Below are 25088 nucleotides of genomic sequence, written 5' to 3'. Positions count from 1 at the left end.
TCTTCCAGGGACAGCTTTTGCTAATCATTTGTGTCTCAAAAACTGCCTCTTCTGGGCTGGGTGATCGGCATGAGCTGCACACCAGCCAGTTCTGAATCCCTGCATTTCACTTGTTCCATGATGAAATATCCCCTCTTTCTAAACGTTCTCCATTCCCCACAGTATCAACAATGTTTTACCTTTTCCAGGAAAATGCTGAGTTTTGAAGAGAGCTGCACTGCCCGGCTGATGTTCTTGTGTAATCCAAACCAAATGTAACCAGCCAGTTTGGATGATTTTTTGGGTGGTCTGAATGATTGCACTTCCCTATTTTCACTGAGTTCTGTTATCCATAGGAGCCATCTGCAGTAAGCCATGCAGGCTTAGTATCTTTGCCTCACTGCCAAATTCTCCAGCAGGAGATGCATAACAAGAAAATCATGAGGGTGTCCAAATGTTTCCCTGCAGGGAACAACAAAGCAGTCCTTTTCCTCAGCCAAACATTTCTTCCAGACCAGGGGAGGATTTAGAGGGATATGCTGTGAGCTCTTCTCAGTTGTCAGAGATGTCAGCCCAACGCTTCAAACAATTTAAATTCACCATCAAACCTCAGCTCTCACCTGCAGAAGATTTCCTCATAGTTCACCAAATCATCTTGCTCTACACAACCTTTCTTCATCAGGGTACCTCATTTGTGTTTCTGCACCTTCTAAGTCGAGTGAGGGACACCTGCTGAGCCAAGCTCCCAGTCCATCCCATCCTGCAAATAATCCCCACAAAACTCCTGCAGCACAAAACCGCAGCAGCAGTTTACCTTTTCCAGAAGGGGGGTGGATATAAGTATTTTTAACTCCTGTGTCAGCAAGCTGGACAAAAATATTATTCCACAGGAACCAGACTGATATTCTGATTAAGGGAATAAAGAATTAAACTCTCAGAGAGTTTCTCAGTCACAGTAACATCAGCTTAGAGTTTAGCACATCACCAGAAGATGAATTTTGGACAGCACAGCTAGTGTAACACCAGTTTCCTGCCACTGGTTAGGTGGAAGAGCAGGAGTGATTTCATCCTATTCTGTAAATCTGGAAGGTCCAACAGAGTTCATCTCTTGTCACGGACATATTTTATGAAAAATCCTTTTGCCAGGGTCTTTTCTCTGGAGAAGCTGAGAAGCCGCAGCTTCTCTATGTTTTGCTGCTTTGGGATGTGATTTGGAGAACTGTTTACCCGGCATGTGAAATTGTTTTTACTTGATGACCAATGAAAGCCACCTGTGTCGAGGCTGTGAGCGGTCACAAGATTTTATTATCATTCCATTCCTTTCTATTCCTTGCTAGCCTTCTGATGAAATCCTTGTTCTATTCTTTTAGTAGAATTTTAATATATCATTTTCTTTTAATATATATATCATAAAATAATAAATCAGCCATCTGAAACGTGGAGTCAAATTCTCATCTCTCCCTTGTTGGTGTTGCCTGCAAATCCAACACATTTCTCCCTCTTTTCCCATCAAGTGGTATTCACATCCATATTTTCTTTCCAACTTCCATTAACAATCCTGTGTTGAATGTGGATTTCAGCACAGACTACCTGTCTGCTCTGTATAAGAAGTGATCTTCCTCCACCTGGGTTGTGGTATTTCAGAAATGTTTGGCAGGCACTTTCAAAGATGTATTCGACAGAGCACAATTAGCACAGCAGCTACTGAAAATTATCTCTGAGAGAGGAGATTTCTCAGAAGAGTTGCACAACTGAGTGCTGCAATCCATTCAAAAATGGTCTGTGAAAACTCTGAGGCTGGTTTGGTAGGAGGGAAAGGGAAGAGCACAGACACTGTACGGAAACTGTCCTGCATTTCTTACTCCAGTGCGCATATCTCCTCCCATGAGTAAAATGTAATCAATATTGCTTTTCCACACCAGATCTTGGCTAGGTCAGAGTTTGCATGGAGTTGCCAGAGGCCACTCTTGGCCAGACTGTAGTCACTGAAGCAGTAAGCATGAGATGAAAGGCTGGGAAGGTTTGAAGCCCCTTTCTGCTGGAGCCTGGAGTTCCTGCTGGGGAAGCACCTCCTGCACACCAGCTGCTACAAACCCTCTTCTTTCCCTATAGGAAAATGCTTATTCATGTCTCTGCTCAGAAAAGAATAATCTGAGGTTTAAGAACTATTCTATGGAGTTTCTCTTGAACCGATGAGACTTTTCATCCTTTGACACCTTGAAGCTGAGACTAGATATAACAGGCAGGGACAAGAAAAAATTGGGCTTTCTGAGGCCAAATACAGCTTTGGCCTCAGACCACAATGGAAACTGATTTCTAAAAAAGAATGAAGTTTTGAGGGACTGCTGTACTCAGGGACTTGTTCTTTCTTCTTCTCACACATCTTGTAGCAAACAGACAACTTCTTGTCCCCTTCATTAGATTTCAAGCTACTTAAAAGCTGAAGTAGAAAAAACTAGTATGAAAAATTAGAATACTGTTATGAAGGATTGTATTGCAGAAAATTTCAGTCCTGCAGTTCAGGAACCTGCACAGTCCCCTGAAAAAGATTCACCCAGGGACCCCAAGCAGCAGGCTAAAATAGATAAGCTTTCAAATTTCCAGTCATCCTGGCGCAACACACTTGTAGTTAATCAACTGTGTACAAGAACACTCATTCACATTACTGAATGTCTGCCTAATAAATCAGCAGCCTTGTAGTATAATGTCTTATGAACTAGAATTGCCTCTTAATTAAGGTCTAAAGCAAATAGACAGAGTTGTGTCCTGAAGCAGCATTTTGGCTGCTCTGTCTCCACTGGAGCTGCTGCTCACTGCCAGTGTTTCCCTGGCACCCAGTCCAGATCAGCAGAATATTAAGAAGTGAAATTTTTATTAGATAGCAGATGTGCTCTGACTCAGCTGAAGGTCTGCATGCTCAGCTGGAGGCAAGCACTCCATGGTGAATATTGAACAATGTGATTAAACAATGAGATTGATGTTTTGTGTTTTGGAATCTCAGGGTATTTGTTCTTGGGAAACAAGAGTTTTCTCAAATACATCAGAGGTTACTTAAAAAATGCAAATCATTGTGACAGGAATCCACTTATGCCTAAAATCTGTAAAAATCAAATAACAAAGTCAAGAAACACCAAGCAAGAGTTTGGCACTGGAATAAAAAACTACCTAGAGTTTACCAAGATACATGGAATAACACTGGAGGGCCTGAGTCCACAAGATTCTGGAGAAAATGCTGGCCAGAACTCCCATGTCATTATAGTTTTGTGGCTGCAAAACATAAGTAGATATGGTGTCATCATTGTGACTGGTAACTGTAAAATAGACCAGAACTGACAAGAAAAAAAAAAAAAAGAACAAAAATATATTAATGCATTTTAGGGTCACTGGGTTTTTGTTTTGTTTTTGCTTTCATTTTTGGGGTTTATTTCTATCTTTCTTCTGCTGCTACTCTATGGATTTGTTATTTGCATCCCTAGCAAGGCAGAGTATTTCTGCTCTAAACTTCAGGGATTGAAGTTTGAATATTGATTTGTTTGTTTATTTATTTAAGCTGGGCTCATGTGCTTTTCGAGGGAATCAGTTTTGACATGATCCTTCCTAGGCAGAGCTGTTATTGGTAGCAAAAAAAAAATAAATAAGTGGACAATAGGCAGAGGGCTCCAGTTCACATGAAATCAACCATTTCTTTGTGCATTTTGCAGGCAGGGGCCAGGAGAAAGGGAAAAGGGACATGTTCAGTACCAGGAGATGGCCAAGAAAATTTACAGCTTTCCAAGAGACCGTCAGTGCTGGAATTAGATAGAGAAATAGAGTAGAGATAATCTGTATTTCCAGAAAAGAGTTATCCACCTGCACTTGAGAGCAATGTGGGGCATTAGCAGTGTAAAATGACCTCGGATCAAGGAGGAACAATAAGAGCATGTCTTACACAGAAACACATCAACAGATTTGGGAGAAGTTGGCAAGACCTGCACTGGATTCTATAGATAAAGATGATTTTACAGTGCCTAAAAGCACTTTCATATAACCCTGTAGTGTCTGATGAAGACTTTTTCTCTGGCATTGAACAATTAATGAAATTTAAAGCCTCTTGCCGTTGGAAAGTCACACATGATTTATAATACAAGTAGCTCCTTCTGCCTCCCAAGATTAAATGCAGGTACTCACAGAATTCTTTTTGAAGGCAAAATAATGGTGTTGTTATAGCTGTGATGTTCTAAAAATATAAATAAGGTTACAAATGTGAAAAAAAAATAGTTGCCTCTTCCTGCAGAGCTTGCTTGAAGTTATTTACATCTCCTCCCTTCCCAGAACCATACTCAGCTACCTCAGACTTGGACTATGGCACATACTAAATCACAAGTGTGAAAACTAAGTTTGCATCTGGCATTCCTTCACTTCAGAAGGAAACACCACACAAGGTGTTTTCTTCAAACTTCTCTGCTCTGAGGTGCTAAGTATGGCTGGTGTCCATTCACTTGGACCTCTATCAAGTAATGACATAAAGCCTGTGCTACTTGGCTGTTCTCCAATAGCAGGAGCCTTAAAAAATTAGTAAAAAAAGACAAAAAGGATGAAACAAAAAGGATGAAATAAAAGAGAGAAAAGTTATCATTTAGTTTCTTGTGTGATTTATGTAAGGCTAGTTGCACTGAGATGCTGAGATACTGCTAGAAATTAAATGCAGTCATTTGCTACACAGTGATCTCCTATTACTGCCGAAGCAAAAGTGTCAGGTGCCTTTAAGAAGCATTTCAGGAGCAAATGTGTGCTTGATCACTCAAGAAACATGAAAAAAAGAGAGTATTGTATGGAGATGCAGTTCTAAACTTGGGAAGAATGGTGTGATGGCATATTCCAGGTGGAACTGGTACTCAGGAACATCCACCACTTCAGGGTGCTCAGAGACTGTAAGAGCAGCAGAGTTCTTTGCAGAATTTTCTCTTTTCTGCTTTGCAGTAACTGGTCTTAAAAGTAATGGTTTTGTTAAAAATAGAGGCCCCAGAATCCTGTGGATCCTCAGGTGATCAAAGGCTCCAGCCTCTGCATCTCTTCTCTTGTCTGCTGCTGGTGTTACATGTGTGGCATATTTACCTACAGGGTGCTCCCTAAGGAGCTGACATTGCTATGTGCCAATTGTTAGTTATGTCCTTGCTGTGAATTGAAAGATATGACTAATTCCAACCATTACTTTTCCTCTACAGACAAATCTAAAATGAGATAAGAATCAAACTTTTAAAGTTTTCATTATTGAAGAACTATTAATATCCAGAAAGTAAAAATTCTTCCCACTTCTCTGCACTGTATCTCACACTTGTGTTTAGGACACCAATCATCACATTTTGATATTTGTTCATCATCTTTTATGAGGTGACCAAATACCATCCGTGCATTTTGGCATGAAGAGGAGTCATATCACCAGAGATGGGCAAGAAGTACTTTTATTTCTAGTTCTGCTGAAGAAAGACCTGACCATGACTGAGCATTTTGAGAGGGGATAATAAAGAAGGCTCTGATGGCTAAACCTGCAAGTGCTCAGCTAGCCTTGGTGCCACTGGAGTCCCTGGACAATGCAGTTCTACAACCACAGAAACTGAGGACGAGACCAGCTGGCAGCAATCTCTAAATGTTCTTGTCCAACACCACCACACAAAGCAGGGCTGACTTTAAAGTTAGACCCAGCTTCAAAGTTGTTCCATGTGGCACAAGGTTCTGTTCCAGGGAAGTACTAAATAAATCCATGGCTGGAGTTCCAGTGAAAAGATTGTACCTCTGCTGGGTTAAAACCAGGAGCTTTGGATAGATGTGAAACCAAGGTCTGTCAGTGCCAGACACTTTAGATTGTGGAGAGAAATCTAATGTCACTTGGAAAAGTAGAAATTTCCCGCAACTATTTGTGGTGCTGATCCTACCCACAGTATTTGCCCTGTGTATGTGTGTTGTGCTTGCAGTGGGAAGTTTGCAGCACTGATTGATGATTGATGGAAAGTGCAATAATCTACCAAGAGAAAAATCTGGCCCAGCTCCTGCAAACAATCCTCAACAGCTAGCTCAATAGTTCTGAGATGGGGTAAGAAAAACAAAAAATGTCCCTAATTTAAGGGAGGGAAAAAGTGTTTCTGGAATTCTTAATTCTCACTGTAATAAATCTGATCCCTAAAACTATCACTAATAACAAAAACTTTCAAACTGCAGTAACTCCATAGAATGTCAACAGTTTGTTATGCAGAATGCATTTCTTCAACAGCTCAGATTTTTTTGGCTGCCCTGAGTGTGCTTAAGGATGCAAAGTTTTGTCTTTTTAAACATACTACACAGTGTAGTATGTTTAAAAAGACAAAAAGGAATTTCCATGTGTTTTAAGACCAGAAGAATTTGACACTTAAGGAAGACCAACAGCAGAGCTCTGAGCCACTATAAACCCCTTAGAGAGAGACATTTGGTGATATATGATATTCCACAAAAAAGTCTATGCTGACTATTTGCTATGATCCAGTCACTAAAATTGTTAGAGAGATGCCTCTGCCCAATTAAGGTGCAAACAAGACCATATGCCAAAGTCAATAGTATGGATTGTATTTAACAGTAAATGTGAGTGAGAGAGAGAGAGAGAGAGAGAGATGGAAATAGGAAAAAAAAAGCAGGGGGAGAAAGAGAGTGACAGAGACAGATTAAGTAAAAAATATCACCACTCCAGAGTCCCATCGTTCCTCTCCTGTTCTCAGTGGTGAGTGTCCCACAAAACATGCAGTTCAGTGGATCACAGGTGGGAATGACCAGGCACCTCCTCTGAGGAGGAAAAGCTTGACAGAGTCTCTTGCAACAGAGGCTGGGTCTGCATCACCTGCAGTGCTCTGGCAGCCTCAGGAATGAGTCTTGGGGACACTTTTGGGTCTTTGATGGTTTATGACTCTTCCTCAGCTGCCTCTCACGCCAATGTCCTGTGTGTGGCCTTCCCATGGAGGGGAGTTTTACAGCTGAGCCAGGTGTAAGGGAGGACACTGCTTCTGACCAGAGATTACACACCCAAACACTCTCTCTCTATCTCATTCTATTTTTCTCAGAAAGACCAGTGGTAATGACTGATAAAAAAACTGATGCTAAACATATCCAAAGTTAAAAAAGAAAAAACGCCAAAAACCCCACAAAAACAAACCACAATAAAAATGCAAACAAAACAAACAAACGAACAAACCCCAAAACCACTATCATATAGTGAAGCACAGAAACTAGTGTTTCTGAGGTCAAACCACTGGCTTGTGACTTTACTTAAGATCAGAACTGCTTGTGTTTAGGCACATAGGGATTGGAGGATGTTCAGTGCATATTTATTTTAGAAGCAGGGTAGTTATTCCCCTGGGTAACTGTCTTAGCCACTTAACCAGTACAGGTCTGAAATTCACCGGCCAAAAGGTGCTGGGCAGGGCTGCCCTGACTGTGCCAGCAGGAACAGAGCTGTGACTGAAATCTCCTGATCACAGCAGAGAAAGAACAAATCTTCAGCACAGAGGGCTCACACCTGACAGAAGCCCCAGGAACAGGCAAATAATGCCACAAGCTGTCAGCGGATGGTATTCAGCTCACTAGGACACCCAAACATCCCAGGGACAGAGAGCGCTGAGCTCACTGAGCATTTCTTGAGGATTGTTTTCCTCATTAGCAGTGAGAACAAACTGTGAGGCTTGCTATTGAAAAACTGCTCTGAAGTGCCCTAATTCACGGGGAAAAATCCTTAAACTTGTGTAATAAAACTGATCAATTCTCATTACCTTTTTAAAAAAGCCTGAGCTAACTGTAGCTTTTAGGTGCTTGGGGTGGGGGGGGGGAACTAGGAGGGAGCTTGCAGTTACTCCAAGAGAAAAGGGAGGGGATTTTTATTCAAGCATCTGGGGATTTGCCCAAAACTCAATTACCAAACCACCACATTTTTAGCCTTATTGTTAAATACTCTTAAAACAGGCTGTGAATGTTTTCACTGCACATTACAACATCAAAAGTAAAATTTCTCTGCTGCTTTTGTCCTCCATATCAATAGATCATTGATTTTTGCCTATGCTACTTATGAAACTTGAAATTATTTTATTTCATGTTTGTGCGCTGAAGGCATCTGAACTTGGAGCAAGATTTGGAGCATCTTACCCATATATGACTCTTCCCACAACTGTGTGGATGCCCACACAGAGAACATCATCAAGAACTATTTTCTTAAAGCAACTCTGTGGTCAGTCATCAGGAATGGGCCCTACAGCCTTTTAAGTAATTCTGCCAAGACATATTTTACAATATTTTCCTTAGTGACTTCTAATATTTCTGTTTGTGTGGGTATGATTTGATGGATTTATGCAAGTAAGGAGAGTTTTTCCTATGAGAAAGACGGATAGATAGATAGATAGATAGATAGATAGATAGATAGATAGATAGATAGATAGATAGATAGATAGATATAGATAGATAGACAGATGATAGACAGACAGAGAGATATTTGAGAGATGTGGGAGGCATGAGAGGTCTGTGTGTGTGTATGAGAGAGAGAGACAGAAAGAGATAGCAGGAATATCAACACAGTACCTCTAAAAGGTTTCTATCTTACATTAATTTGCTGTCCCCTCACCCAGCTTTGTCACGCTGGTGCCTCATACAGTGCAGATCTGCTGTGTGAAACCAGGCTGGATTACCAAGATGATGCCAGTCAAGAGCTACAAAGGTGTCCATCCACCATGGCAGCAGGGAATGATGCTCAGCTGCGCTCAACTCACACAGAGTCTGACTCAGGAGGACATCTGGCAGCATATCAACCATGCTGATGAATGGGATCAAAAATTCTAGTGCTTACTGAAATAAACAGGGCCAGGAGACTTCTTCTCCTTTTTAATGCCTTTATTAAAAGTGATCAGCTCAGGATTGGGTGGCTCGACAGGTCTGCAGCATCCATCGTCTCTCCCAGGGCGACTCAGAGGAGGAGGATATGCACAGCTCTGTCCACCAGGGGCAGAGCTGGGGATCAGATCCTCTTAGGAGCCTTCAGGGTCTCCGGATCCCATAAGATGGTACCTCGGTCCGGGTCTCGCTCCCCTCCCAGACCTGGCCCGGGGGATCTCGAGGACAGGGTGAGGAACGACGAAGGTTTCCCGCATCTCTGCAGGCCTAGCGCTCGGCTCCTCACATCCAGACATCACTCCAGTCTCTAGACTCTTAGGTGGCTCGTTGTTTTTGGGGTTTCTCTGTGAGTTTGGAGTCGGGGGTCCCACAAAGCATTCTGGTCTTGGGAGTCACTTTGCATAACGCCTCCCCTCCAGGTCTCTTCTCCTCACTGTTCGGGAAGTTCCCCACCCGTTACTGTCTCAGGAGAAGGGCCATTACCTCGCCCCAGCCAGGGCTTTTACTAATACAAAAACAACCATTAACAACAACGACCCGTAATTACCATAACACAGGCAGCAGCCCAGCAGTAGTGGTAACTTTTTCTCACAAAAAAAAATATTAACCGAATTTTTGTTCATAACAGTCCCCCCTCTTTTTCTTTGATCGAGCTTAAATTCTAAGCTCGCATCAACTCCCAATTTTTTGTTTTGAATCTACTATAAATCTCTTGTGCACTTTGGTAATCATGGTTACTTAACCTTGTTACTTTCCTTGGTTTCTTCAGGTTGGTCTGCACGGCCAGTACTATTCTACTAAAACAGATAAATAAGCATAGTAAAAAGAGTAATCCTCCAAGTATACACACACTGAGAAAAACTACCTTTTCCCATACATCCTTTTTGAAAATCTTTAGGTTCTCCCACCCACTGGGATCAAGTGTAGGAGTTTGTTCTTCATTATTTACACATGCTAATCTTTTTATTTCGTTTGAAATGTTCCTAATAATTGAATTCTTTATCTTTAATACTGCTTGGAGCCGGATAACTTTGTTTAACATAGATATTGGGATCCGAATTTGGCTTTTACAATTTTGGATTTTCTCAATTTCTATTTCACTTTCCCGGTTCTGTTTATTTTCTCCCAAATCATTATATATAGGAACTCCCAAACTTGATCCCGTTTCTTTGGGTAATAAGAAAATCGGTTTTATCACTCTAGCGGTGCAGCTGCCAGACAAGATCAAACCTAGGGGTTGAGCTCCCCTGAAATGTGTTCTAAAGGGGTTTATCTCTTTTCCAGTACACTCATATAAATACTTGTAACAAACAATTTTTCATACCATTTTCACCATTTCTTTGCTTTTTACTATATCTGCTGAGCTTGTTTCAGCAGCATCACATTCAAAGCACAACCAGGCTTCCCCTATAGGGCACTCTCCTAGGAGTGGCTGCCTAAAAGTGGCAGTATTGTATACTATCCAATACACTCTCTTATTTTTTCTGATAAAGGACCAACTGGGAGAGGTTAACACAATCAGGGTTAGAACTGATGTGGACTCTCGACAAGGAGCTCACTTCCTCCTCACAGAGGGGTTGGTAGCATTCACTGCACGGCTCAGCTGGGCTCCCCTGAGCACCACCAGCCATCAGAGCCATCAGCACTACCCTTCCCAAGAGTCCGGTATGGGTCATCTTGCACAGCCTGCCCACCTGGCCTTGCCTCTTGGGGAACTTTACTGAGGAAAAGCTTCCAAGCTCTTCAGAGTCCCTTCTACCCGTTTCTCTGGTTAAACCTCTCTTGGTCTGTTCCCTGCCAATTTTGGTTTCCCCTCCCAGGGGAGTGTTCTGTAGAGGATTAACCTGGAGTCTTTAGAATTAAATTGGGGAACTTAAACCAGAATCACTTATTTACAGTCTTAAACTTTTTTCCAACATAGTTCACACATAACAGTTTTGAAACCTTTTAAACATTAGAACTCTTGATACCAATTATTTCCCATACAGTTCAGTCTTTTTGACTTTTCCTTCTGAGAGTCAACTTTAAATCACAGTATACTCAGGTGAATTGGATGAATCCTTATCCAGTGCCCGAAGGTGAGAGTGGTGTGGACTCTGGCCCAATGCCAGAGGGAAAAACTGGGAGTCTGGCCCAATGCCAGAAGGAGAATGGGGTGGAGTTCCGGTCCAATGCCAGAGGAAGAATGGGGTGCAGTCCAGTCCAATGCTAGAATGCCAGAGGGAGGAAAACCTGATGTTGAATCCTGGTCCAATGCCAGGGGGTGAGAGTGATGTGAGTCCAACCTTTTCCTTTTGGTCTGCACCGTCGAGTTAGTAATGGAGAGTACCTGAAACAGGCTTTCAAACACAGGCATTAATGGTCTGCTATTTAATGATTTTATCAAAACTCTGTTATTACAGCGACCTGAGTGGGCGCGGCTGGTGATAGAGAGACGGTGAATCTTGTATCTTGATCAGAAGGCTTATTTATTAAGATATGATATATAATACATTATGACTATACTAAATAGAACATAGAGAGAGGTTTGCAGAGCTGCTAGCTAAGCTAAGAATAGATAGAAAAGAATCCCAAACAAAGCTGTGTCCAGGGACTCAGTCCCCTAGCTTGTACTGGTGATTGGCCCTTAATTATAAACATAGGAAATGAACCAATCAAGGTGTCCCTGTTGCATTTCACAGCAGCTGATAATAATTGTTTACCTTCTCTTCGGGGGCCTCTGGCCTCCCGAAGACGCAGAAATCCAAAAGAAAGGATTTCTGTGGAGAAATGTCTGCGACACTCTGTTTCTCTGTTTAATGTTATTGGTTAATTTCTCTTTTTTTCCATAGCTTTCATGTTTCTCTCATCAACTTCTACATACTCTGTATTTTGCAAGGAGTTGTTTTTCTCAGCTAACTTAACTCCCAAAGTATTTTTATTCTCCTATTTTTCTGTGTATTTAATTCACTGGTTTTCTGTTCTATTTTTCAAGATCTTATTTATCTCTTGCTTCTGTTTCTTACTTTCACTTACAGCTTAAATACTTCTTTCAACCCCTTACACCTAAATTTTTTTTCTTTTTTTTTTTCTTACACCATTCTTCTACACAATACACTTCCCTCTAAGGAGATGTGGTAAAACTTATAATGCACAATCTACATTACTTCTATTCTTATTTGTCTATATTCATTCTCACACATTCCTTCACACCCTCAAGACACAAACTGGATCTTTATTGCTAGAAAATCACTGTGGCTCCCCTCACCTTGGGGTTGGCCCACAGGTCTCAGTATCCCTGGGCCTCTTGGAAGGGCCCTGGCTCTGGTTGCCTCTGGTGCACATTCACCCGTGAGGCTGTCTGCGTGTCACTCACGCTCTCACAGCTGGGGAGCACTAGTCTGGTTTTCAGGTCACACACACACACTTCAGTCACAGCCCCCACTAGAATCCCATTTTTCTAACAGTTCTCCTAAGGGATGTATATACCTCAGTCTCAAGCCGGTCTTTTTACTATTACAACATCCCATTTTTCAGGTCTCAATAAAAAAAGTCCCAAAGGTGCCTCTACTGACCGGGAATTTCAAAAAAACCCTTGTTTTAGGAGCTTCAGCCTCCTCCAGTGAACTTCAAATTTCTGCCTGATGCTCAGGACTTTATACTGAAACAACTGCCCAATCTCTTGATTGCCCAACTTCCCAATGTCAGGTCTTACATCTATCAGGACTTGAACACACGAAGCCTCGGCCAAGAATCCGGGTCGTGCCTGACTCCCTCAGTCAGGAAAAACAACTGCCCGATTTTTTTAGTTCGCCTAACCCGCCAATTTTTAGGCTTCACCGTATCAGGACTTAAAAGCAAACCGCAGCCTCCTTCGCTGGGGTTTGTGCCTGACTCCCTTTGTCAGGACTTACTTTGCCTGCAGGGCTTGTGAAACACCCGAATCCTTCCCAGGACTGACAAATCTTACTCGAATCCTTCTCGAGACTCACAAAAGTGCCTGACCTCCCTTTGTCAGGACTTTGGGGGGCGTGCCACTCATACACAGTAATTCACTCCGCACGCCCGGAGTGGGGGGGCCCTTTATTCCCCCTTGGGAGACGACTTCACTCACGCTAATTCCACTCGCTTTCCCCTGTTTCCAGCCTGCCCCTTCGCAGGAGTCAGGAAACGCGGTACTGAGGGGTCCCTCTCACTTCGAAGGTCCAGCTGCCGGCCCTCGTCTCACTCACACACACATGCGCACGTCTCCCACTCCCGCCACCGGATTTCTCACCAGTCCAGTGCTCCGGTGCTCCTCTGCGTCGCTGTCCTGAGCTGGTCCCTCTTGGTCCTGGTAGCCAGCTGTCCTCTGAAGATCCAAGATGGCCAGTCCTGAGTCCTCTTGCGGCATGGCTATCCCGGACGAGTCCCCAGCTGAAATAAACAAGGGCCAGGAGACTTCTTCTCCTTTTTAATGCCTTTATTAAAAGTGATCAGCTCAGGATTGGGTGGCTTGACAGGTCTGCAGCGTCCATCGTCTCTCCCAAGGCGACTCAGAGGAGGAGGATATGCACAGCTCTGTCCACCAGGGGCAGAGCTGGGGGAATCCAGTCCTTGTGGGAGCCTTTAGGGCGTGATGTCCCCGTCAGATGGTGCTTCGGTCCGGGTCTCGCTCCCCTCCCAGACCTGGCCCGGGGGATCTCCAAGACAGGGTGAGGAACAATGAAGCTTTCCAGCATCTCTTGCAGGCCCAGCACTCCGCTCCTCACATCCAGACATCACTCCAGTCTCTCGACTCTTAGGTGGCTCGTTGATTTTGGGGTTTCTCTGTGAGTTTGGAGTCGGGGGTCCCACAAAGCATTCTGGTCTTGGGAGTCACTTTGCATAACGCCTCCCCTCCAGGTCTCTTCTCCTCACTGTTTGGGGAGGTCCCAACCCGTTACTGTCTCAGGAGAAGGGCCATTACCTCGCCCCAGCCAGGGCTTTTACTAATACAAAAACAACCATTAACAACAACGACCCGTGATTACCATAACACAGGCAGCAGCCCAGCAGTAGTGGTAACTTTTTCTCACAAAAAAAAATATTAACTGAATTTTTGTTCATAACACTTACTTCTCAGTTCTCAGGAATTAGTGAATGAGACTCATGAGAATGTCCCAGAGGACTGTATGGTGGCTGCGCTACACTGCTAAATGTGTCAACAGATGGCCTGAGGCCGTTGTGATTTGTTCATGGTAGTAGAGGAGAAATTTCAGAGAAAGTGAAATTTCAAGAGTTGTACGTATTTGAAAATTGATTTTTAGTGATGGTTCCTTCATTGGGCTAATTTTCCTGGGGTTTTTTTTCCTTAAAAAAGATCATTGGAAGTTTTAAGAAATTGTTTACTACCAATAAACCCAAATTTGAGGGGGTTTGGGGGGAAAGAGGAGGACTTTTCCCCAGGAATGTGCTCTTACTTTCATATTTTTTGAAAAATCTTCTTTGCCCAGGATTCTTCTCCTGGGAAGCTGAGAGGCCTCAGAGAAAAAGGAAAACAATATTATCTCATTTGCTCTTCTGTGTTTTGCTGCTCTGGAATGTGTTTTGGAGATTGTTTATCCACCAGGGGATTGTTTGATTGGTTTCATGTGAATTTTATTAACTTAATGACCAGTCACAGTCAGGCTGTGTCGGACTCTGGAGAGAGTCACAAGATTCATTAACATTCTTTGTAGCCTTCTTTAAGTATTCCTTCTCTATTCACTAGTATAGTGTTAGTAGAGTATTCTATAATATAATAATATAATATAATATAATATAATATAATATAATATAATATAATATAATATAATATAATATAATATAATATAATATAATATAATATAATATAATATAATATAATATAATATAATATAATATAATATAATATAATATAATATAATATAATAATAAATTATCCTTCTAAGAACACAGAGTCAGATTCATTCCTTCTGGCCACAGGGAGTCCCAGAAAATACCACAAAGTGCCATTCCTATGCTTTAACTCAGGTCAGGTGAGGACTGTCCAAAGACTGGAACCACTTGAGTGTCAAGCCCAGAATTACGTGTGCTCTGAAGAATGAACCTCAGCAGTCTCAAATATCAGTGTGCAGAGCTGGTGCAGATAAACAAACAAGAAATGCTCTGAGGAAAACGTCCCCATTCTCCCAGGAGCCTGGCACTGCCATTGCAGCAGAGAGCAGTGGGGCACTAGCGAGAACTCCCCAACACTCACAAAGTGTTGATTTGCCCTTTGGTTTGCTGCTGGGTGCTCCAGCCAAATTCTACAACTCTCAGACATGAGGGTGTAGCTGGATGAGGATGGATCTCTTCTCCCAAGAAACAAAGGACAGGAGGAGAGGAAATGTGCTCAAGGTGCTGCAGGTGAGGTTTGGGTTCAGAGGGCAGTCAGGGGTGGTGAGCACTGAAGATCCAGCTGCAGTCCCCATCCATGTCCCTTTCAGTGCTGGCTTTAGGGTGTCTGCAGCCTGGATCCAAAGCGCCCTGGGGGGCTCCTGTGGCTGCCTTTGCACTCAGGGTGAGGATGCCCAGGAGCCGCTGAGGCCGGCAGTGGGGACCAGGGCTCTGGGGGCTGTGACATGCCAGGGCACGGGTCACAGTGGGAGCTGGGAGCGGGGGCATGGCCAGCTTGGCAGCTGAGTGACATGGTTCTGCTGGCTGTGACATCACAGAGGACAGGTCACGCTGGCACCTGTGTCCAGAGGCAGCACCGGGCAGTTGGATTCTGGCAGCCAGTGAGTGCACACACAGGGGGACAGCTGGGCTGGCTGGGGGCTGGGAAAGGTGCCCTGGGGGTTTAAAGCCAGAGGGAGAGCTGGGATCCTCAGGGCAGGGCACTGTCCCCTGGGCTGGGGGAAGAGGGGCTTGGGGCTGTCAGCATGGCTGGTGCCCAGAGAGGCTCTGGGGACATTCCAGGTACCACCTGCCCCCTGCTCCCTCCCAGCCAAATGAGCTGAGCCCCCTTTCTCCCACTAGGCCATGTTTCCAACAATGGCCTTCCTCCTGGCCCTGCTAGCCACCCCCACTGGGCAGAAGTTGAATCTAAAAATTGAAAAGGATGATGTTAAACGGATGCTGGAGCGCGAGGAATATCTGCACCAGGAAATGACTCGGCTCCTTCAGGAGATTCATGAGAAGAAGTCCATCATGGAAAGGCTGTTCCTTTCTCTATGGCAGCTGCCCTGGCTGCCTTTGGTCACCGAGGCTCTTCTGCTCTCTCTGGCCTTCTGGCTGGTCAGGAGATGGAAGCGTGGCTCTGGCAGCAGGAGGAGGCAGGAGGGATCCAGCAGCAAGGAGAAGGTCAGTGAGCATGAGAAGGTCAAGGGTGCAGACAGGGGTGGCAGCACTTTGGCTGTGCCCAGCCCATCACCAATGGGCACATCCAGGATAAGGCTGGAGTGGGCTGTCAGCAACCTGATCTCATTGGGAATGTCCCTGCTCATTGCTGTGGGGTTACACTGGATGGTCCATAAAGGTCACTCCCAAGCCCAGCTGTTCTGTGATTCTGCAGCAGGGCCTGCCCAGCACGAAGGTGCTGCAGGAGCTGGTGGACGAGCTCCTCAGTGTCTGCCGAGTGCTCTCCAGGAGGAGCTTCATGCCAGAGCTGCACCCAGCTGTTGAGGTGGACACCAGCCCTGCAGCCTGCGGTGTCCAGGGGCACAGCAGCACCTACCGCCCGCTGGTCATCCTGCGGCCACCCCCCGGCCACTCCTTCATCCTGGAGAGCACCAAGTGGCCGCCAGCCAGGCGCATCCGTGTGGCGCTGGAGTGCCTGTGCTCCGGGGAGCAGCTGCTGGGGCACACGTGCTTTCTGCACGCCTCCGGTGGCCAGCTGCCCACGGATCAGGACTGGTACCTGATGGACACCCTCTGCACGGGCTCCTACTTGGATGCCAAGAAAGTGACCCGCTGGGTGCAAACGTTGGTGCTGTCGGCCTGGCTGCTCCTGCCGCAGTCGCGCCACTGCCAGCTCACGGCACTGCCCTGCGGCAAGTCCTGCACCTTCCGGCTGAGCGGCGCCTCTGGCCTGCACTGCAGCATCGAGATGGCTCTGGCCGTGCAGCGAGGCTGCTCAGGGGCCTGCCTGAGCCTGGAGTAGGCAGCAGCGGCTCTGCCAGCAGCACCGTGTGGGCCAGAGAGCTGCCGCCTCTCTTTCCTAAATTCCACCCAAGCTGTTTGACAAATGGGATGAAATTTTAGTCCTTCCCTAATTAATTTTTTTTTTTGTTGTTTGTTTCAATAAACTGGAGAATTTATGGCAACTCTTGAAAACAGGTGGAATAATTTTTGATTTTTTTAGACTAGACTTTGTCACTGTCTTTTGTCACTGTCTTTTAACTCGTGGTACTGGTTTGGATGTATGCAAAAAACAACAATCACTTGTGTTAAAATGTTAGAAGTTTAATAGTAATAAAATAGTAATAAAAATTAGGACAATAAGAATTTGGGCAATCAGGATAATAAAAGACAATAAAAAACAAAGAATTATGGATGTCTGGGTGTTGTGCCACAGAACATGTTTTGCTAACAAAGGATTAACACTTAATAGCAATATTCATATATCTATTGCACATTCATATATCTCATACATGATGCGAACATTCCTTTCAATTCCTTTCAAACTAGGGATTTTTCTGTTTATTGTCAACTTCCCCCCCTCATCTTGTAAATCAATCACCTTGATCTTCATGAATTCTGGCTTTTCCCAATGAGGAGGGAATAATTCTTCTCTTGGAGTCTTGGTGTCTTGTTGCTGTTATCTCTGTGCAAAGAATTTCTTGATTATCTTATCCATTCTCTTGAGGTAGTTACAAAAAGTATCTTACATCGTATAGTTCCTATTTTAACATTATGTTATTGCCTAGAATTATATTTACCAGACTACTTAGTGCTGTACTTAATACAGCACTACAAAAAATTAATACAACACAACTTTCCAACATAACACATACCGTATTCATTTTAATATTTGCAAAGAGCTAATAATATAATATGCATTTTTCACATCGTTGTATTTATTTTGGAAAATTTTGGAAGTGATATTGGAAAATCCCTTTTGAGATGATAATACCAAAAGTGGTAAAATTACTTGATTTTTTTTTTAGTTTGTTTTAGGGTTTTTAAAAATTAACCTGTTTCTTTCTAAAATAATAAATTATGTCTAAACAATTTTTCTATCTAAAATAAAATTACCCTGTTTTTGTCTAAAATAAGTTCTAAGTAAGCATGTAAATTTCTCTTTAGAATTATTCAGATAATGTTCCCACAATTCAGGGGCTGAGGTGTGATCCAAGATTTGTTAACTTGAGAGGAAATCTCACTTTGAGTGAAGCAGATTCTAAATAAAAGTTGCAGAGCTCCTAAGCAAATCAAAACCAAGTAAGCATGAAATGTATTTGATCCAGGGTACTGTAAATGGAAATATTTTGTTATTACTGCTGGTAGGCATGGGAAAAGTAAAAGGTATTGCAATATTGCACATAACTATACTTAATACAGCCAGACCAGTCTCAGCTACCTAAATTACTTCACACCAGTTTCCACAACTACAGGCTGGATCTTTCATAATTCTTGGGTGTTTTGTGAAATTGGATTACACAGTTAGACAGCAGATATACCTCAGGCTATTAAACTGTAGAGAGGAACGCATGTGCCAGACCATTCATCCTGTTTACTGTGCCTGTATAGCAAACATCACAGAAAATGTGGACAGAAATTTTTATTTCAGGTTCTCAACATAGCAACATTGTGCCGGAGGCTCCAGAGCATTACTCTGCAGTAATTGCTGCCTCACAGAGGGGGAACTAGAGTTTTTCTCCACTTTTTATATATTTCCTAGGTATGCTTATTACAATACCCTGAGTTTTATAACAAACAGCTCCCATTGAAACATGTTTTTCACTGATCTCCACAGCTGTTTGTTTTTTGACATGGTTGGTTTTCAGGGAATCAGATCTTCGTAAACAAACAGCTTTTTGACTAGTGTATGGAACATTAGAAGAGGAGAAAAGTTAGTAAAAAATGTTGGCTCTTTTATTTTTCAAAGGCATCAGTGTTCTTGGATGTCAGTCTATCAAACTGCATAGATGGTCCAGGACACATTTAAAACTTAAAATATTATGGCTCAGTGTCTATGACTAGAGCAAATTGTGACTGACACAACTTTTATCCTGTCAACTGTATTTCAAAAGGGGGCGAGGTAGCACTGCCAGCTTTGATGCTTTTGAATGTTTGCAAGCTGTTACTTGCAGTGGTATATACTGTTGAAAAATAAAAATAATAAAGAATCCAAATGGTATTGCAGGGAATAGAACTATGTGTTTTCGGGTTTTTTAACTAAACAGTAATTCTCCTGGAATGCACATGGATGGACAATGAAGCCAAGAGAAATCAAGGGCTGATTTTCTCCACTTGGTGAAAGTCTCTAAATAACTCAGAGATTCTGGTGCTGTTCTGAAAGAAAGGAATTGGCATTTCTACCAGGTGGGATTTTCTCTCCTTTGAGGTAACCTCACAGTGCAGGTTGAAGGAAGAATTTAGGATGATCTCCTTGAATCATTGTTACATTGAGGGCATCTGGGCGTGGCAAGAGCAGAACTTGGCACTTGGTGTGCTGTTACACAGGCTTTGCAAGAGGGGAGGTGGTGGCAAATCTGGGTAAGAAAATGCAGCAAGTCACTCAGGAGCTAGAAGACCCTGCAGGGCGGGTGACAGTCACAGGGGTGGCAGTCACCAGGCCGGTGTGGTGACTGCGACATGGGCACGAAGCCCTCTGGGAAGCTGACACTGGTCTGTGCTGGAGCAGCACCACTGAAATCCGGGGCTGATGGAGCAGAGGCACCCAGCAGCAGTGGGTGGCTCCCCCAGGACCCATTATCCCCACAGGGGCTTTGACAGGCTGGAGGCAGAGATGGGCAGAAAAATATCACTGTCATATTTTCTGAAAAATCCCTTTGCCAGGATTTCTTCTCCTGGGAAGCTGAGAAGCCTCAGAGAAAAATGAAAATAATAATTATCTGATTTGCTTCTCCTGTGTTTTGCTGCTTTGGAATGTGGTTTGGGCATTGTTTACCAACTGGTCATTGTTTTATTAGCTGCATGTGAATTGTTTTGAGTTAATGACAAATCACAGCTGCATCGAGGCTCTGGAAAGAGTCACAAGTTTTTCATTATTATCTTTTCTATTCCTGTCTGTATCCTTTCTCTATTCTTTAGTATAGTTTAGTATAGTATTCTTTTATATAATATAAACCATAAATAATAAACTAGCCTTCTAAGGATATGGAGTCAGATTCATTTTTCCTCCCCACAAAGGGGGACCCTTAAAATACCTCACAGAAACCCAGCATGGGCAGTGCCATAGCCTTGGGTGGGGCAGCCAGGCTGGGAAGGCAGATGTGCTGGAGAGTCTCTGCAACAGGACCATGATGAAGGCGTGGCTGTGACATTGTGGTAAGGGTGGCCAAGTGCCTGTCAGCTGGGCTGGTGGCACTGGGAATACAGCCTGAGGCCTGCACTCCTAGAGCTTCCCTCTCCTGTAGAGGTCCCTGCCCGCTCCTGGCACTTCTCTGACAGCTCTGACATCCAAGGTGTGGCTTGGGGCTCCCCAAGGGATTTTTCATGGGATTTTTGGGTGCCTGGAGCCAGCCTGGCCTAAGCCCTGTGCCCTGAGGGGACAGTGTCTGGTGGGGAGTCAGAAGTGGGCACATGGGGAAGGCAGTGGCTGTGTCCGGGCTGAGGAGAAGGATGAGGGAATTGGACTTTTTCCCAACACATTGTAGGGACATCATGGCAGGAGGGACACAGTAGGGCAGAGAGGTCACATCTGCTCTCTGCAGCTGGGAAGGTTGCTTGGAAAGTCTGTGGGACCATCCTGGGCAAGTGTCTGCTCCTGTTGGCCTGGCTGTGACACAGCAACTGTGCCAGGTACTTCCAAAGGTCCCTTCTGACACTGAGAACTTCAGGACTTGGTGATGGTCACTGTCTGGCACAGGACAGGAGTTTTTATGGATCATGACTTCACTGCCTACCCAGACAGGGGCCCTGCATTGAGAGGAGAGACTATGTTATCCAAGGCACAGAAAGAAGGTTAATGGGGCCAAGGAGCAGTGCATGCCAGCTGATGAAGGAAAGCTGTGAAGCAGAGTCACATACTGGAGACAAAGCCATTATGGCTGAAATTCCAGGGAATTCATGAAAAGATACCAGGTTTTGCTAAGAAGAAAATTACACCTTGGCAGAGCAGAGAGCCTGAATGGGGCAGCAGAGGAGCACTTGTAGCCTGGCGTTGTGTTCTTTGTTCCTGCTTTATACTTCCAAAAAGAAACAGCTCAATACATTTTGATTAGGTCAATGGGGACACCCAAGAAAACACATCACAGCCTTGTTGATATTGGAAAGCCCTGACATTCTCCCTTCAGGAGAATGAAGGCTTCAATTTCATAATCTATACAGTAAACTTGCAACATTTTAAAATTAATTTTAAAATTATAATTTGAATTATATAAATGGAAATTGCTACCAACAGTGCCTGATAATAACATTTTGGGATATTTCAACTAGTTCATTCACTTTTTTTTCTGTCAAATAATTGGTGGGAAACACTGGCATTTAACTAATTATGATAATTTTTCTCTATTTTTAACTGTGTCTCAATAATTGTGAACAGCATTTCAAAGCGCTTTGAGATAACTATTTGAAAAGAAATTATAGTTGTCCTTGTTCCCTGTCATCAAGAAATGTCACAGGCACCCCACCTCATGCCAGGAAAAGCCTCAAACTATCTTGTAATCCTGTAGGAACTGATGAACCCAGTGGAGTGTGGCTTTGGGAAGTTTCAAAATCCTATTGCCAAAGCAGAATTAAATGGTCCCCTCCTATGTACTGAGTGTCTTATGATGGATCAGGGGAGGCAGGGATGTGTGCTACACCACACCTGGGGTGTTTTCCTGTCAGGGTTTTGGTCTGTGCTGGGCTGTGAAGGTCACAGCACTCTGCAGGCTCTGGTGGAAACAGCATCAGCCTGCACAAAAGCCCACAGAGCATTTGAGCAGAATAATGGCTTTTCTCCACAACACCCATGTGCCGCCTGATGACAGCCACTTCTCTGAGTTGTTGTACTGGCACAGGGCAGAGGCAGAGCTGGAAAAGAGGGCAGGAGCAGCTCCTGCCCTGCATTAATTCCTTCCATGGGGGCTGCTACTGACCAGCAGCCTCTGGCTTGTGTCCTGTTTCTCCTGTGGGACTTGAATATCTCTGGCATTGGCTGGGAGGGAAATGAAGCAGCACAGGAGCCACCGGAGGATTTTTGGAGTGTGTCAGGGATGGAGAGTGTTCAGTTCCTGAACCAAGCAGGGACAGACAGAGCTGCACCTATTGGTGGCCCGCAAGGAGGGGCTGTCACTGGCTGCAGTGACCATGGGCAGTGCTGGCCAGGGTCTAGGGAGAGTGAGGATTTGGGAGCAGCAGAGGATGCACCCCAGACATTAGGAAAAGAAGGAAACTTCAGAATATGCTGAAATAAAACTAAAGTAAGGAGACAGCAAGGATGTACAAGACAGGGTGCATTGGTGCAGGGTCTCAGCATAAAAGCAGATGCTTTTCCATGGGGCAGAAATTGCAGCACACTGGTTGTTCACTGTAAAAGCCAGATCATCAGAGGAAAAGCCAACTGTTAAACAAGAAGTACAACCACACCAAATGTTCTGAGATCTGCACTCTTCTGTTTTGCAGCACACCTCAAATAACGCCTCTAAAATGTTGTGAGGAAGGCAGGAATTAGAGTTCATTTGCTTTATCTCTTCATTGTCTCCTGTGGGCTGAGCTCCCTGAATCATTTCTTCCCTGACACAGGGCCAGCAGGTGACTCCCATGCTGCACTACACACCCATGTCAGGAGGTGCTTGAGGTGCAGCATAAGTGGAGACAAAGCTGGACACAGTCACTTCCCCTGGAAAAAAAAGAGATATACAGACAGCCCCACAGGTGTTCAAGGTGCTTGCCTTGAAAGGGACCTGAACTGTGTAAATTACTGAAAGGAAAAATCTCAGGCGCAGGCAAAAGTAAAAATAAAAAAAAAAAAACAAAACTCCCAACATAATGCTTCAGTTTAGATCAATATGACCAATGAAAATGCTTCTCTTGTTAAAAATTACCCATTTTGCTTGGGCAATTTCTTTTTAAATAGCATTATATTTCTTATCAATGTTTTTTGGCTAATAGCTCCCAGTGGTCTTTAGTAGGTACTAATTTCCTAGAAACTATTAATAAGACACTGGTAAGTCCCTTAGGTCATGCTGAAAAATCTCATTGGAAATAACAGCATAACAATTTTGGTTTAATACGTATATATACACTGGGAAGAAATAGATACACCTCTAGGGACCATTGTCAAACCAATTACTTGGAAATTTTTCAAAACAATGATGGAAGTTGCTCTTATCTGCAGTCATTTGTCCACACCTTTGTGAGCTGCTAAGCTAAATGCTGATGATACACTCTAGTATATTAATATTTTTTTTTAATGTGGCATTAGATGCAAGCTTTCACTAACGGCATTAAAAGCTTTGGTTTGGAACTGGGGTATTAACTGGTATGTCCATGAATTGGTAGATGTAGAAGTAGAAGGTTTTTTGTTTATTTTTAGTTTTTATAAGACTGCAAAGTATCAGAGCCCACAGACAGTACCTGCTGTGGAAATGCCATCTTGGCTTGCCTGCTCCAGCCACAGCTCATTTCACTGTCCCCAAAATCAAGTATTTCTTTCAATACAGTTCTCATTTTCTGCGTCTCTTGCCAAGCAGCTCCTCAGGGCAGCATTCCCAGGAAGGGTCCAGCCCCACTCCCTCTCTCTGTTCCTGAGCAAAGCCCCCCCTGCCATCCACAAGGACAGGGCCAGGGGAGCTGCAGGCTGGGGCAGGACCACAAGCCTGGGGAATCCCAGGCATGGGCCATCCAGAAAGGGGGCACACAACTCCCTGGCATCCCCCTCCCCTGGTCAAACTGATTTCCCCACAACTGAGAAGCCCCTTCACTCCTGGAGGACCTTCCCTGGTTACTGGGACCTGAGGCACCCAAAGGAAAGAAGAAGAGCTAAATAACAAAACTACTAAAGCCTACACATGATCTCTGCATCACTCTTCGTGACTGACGAACAGTGGATAAGCATCTCATTTATTGTCTTTATTTTCTAATTAGTAGAACTGTCAGCAGGCAAAACAAACCTGACTGCACAATTTCTATTTGTTTTAAGATTTGGTTGCAAGTTTGCCCCAAACCTAGGGCATTTCTCTGCCTTCAGTGCAGGTATGTTCACTGTGGGTAGATGGAGGTTCAGCAAAGTGCAGTTTTGTTTACCTGCTTCCATGGCAATGCTTTTTGCTTTAAAAATCCCCGAGCTACAGTAAAAATTCAGAAAGAATTCTTTATATCTTCTTGCAGAACAAACAGTGTGCCATCAACAACTTTCATGAGCTGAGAGGTATTTAGAATTATTTGATAACTAAATTGCTGATGGTACATCTAGGCCGACCATTTATTAAAATCATCGCGCTGCTTTCTCTCCACCAGCAGAAAAACAGAATAAAAGGTGCAGTGGAAGTGTTTTGCAATTATGGTACATAATGCTAGCTTTAAATAACTGAAAAAACATGTTTTTCCCATCAATATCCTTACACTGACTCTGTGCTGGCTGCATCTGCCTGCCTAGTGAAATTAGGTGGATCCAGTTGCTCATTTGCATACCCTAATGTGCTGATAAACCACTTGGCTTTTGCTGCCAAACAGCTCTTACGGCCAGGCAAGGTGGTTTATTTGGGTATTTCTTAGCTCTGCCTAGGTCTGCAAGCACGTGAGTAATTGGTGTTCAAACCGCTAAACCTCCCAATGAATAAAACATTTTTAAAAGCTTGGTTTGGAACAAAGGAGAGCCAATTAAGCAACGCATTTTGCCACAGATTTAGAAAACTACACAGATGCCTCTGTTCTACTTGCTACAGAAACACTAAAATAACACCACGGGTCGCCATGAGGCAGAAAGCTTCTCTCTGGTATTCTGGAGATGTGGAGGAGGACTAGGAGCATGCTGTCTACAGCTAAGGTTTAAGGGCAGATAATTAAAGGGGGATTAAAGCCCCTTCCTGGGGCAGCCAATAAAGGTTGTGACATTTTCAGTATCCTGAAAAATATTTATTTTGATGGGATTCTCCCTCAGACACACATGGCAGAAGGAG

Source organism: Melospiza melodia, chromosome Z (assembly GCF_035770615.1).
Source record: "Melospiza melodia melodia isolate bMelMel2 chromosome Z, bMelMel2.pri, whole genome shotgun sequence".
In the NCBI taxonomy this organism is placed as follows: domain Eukaryota; kingdom Metazoa; phylum Chordata; class Aves; order Passeriformes; family Passerellidae; genus Melospiza; species Melospiza melodia.
The sequence above is the reverse complement of the archived record's forward strand: the minus strand, read 5'-3'. Positions refer to the sequence as shown.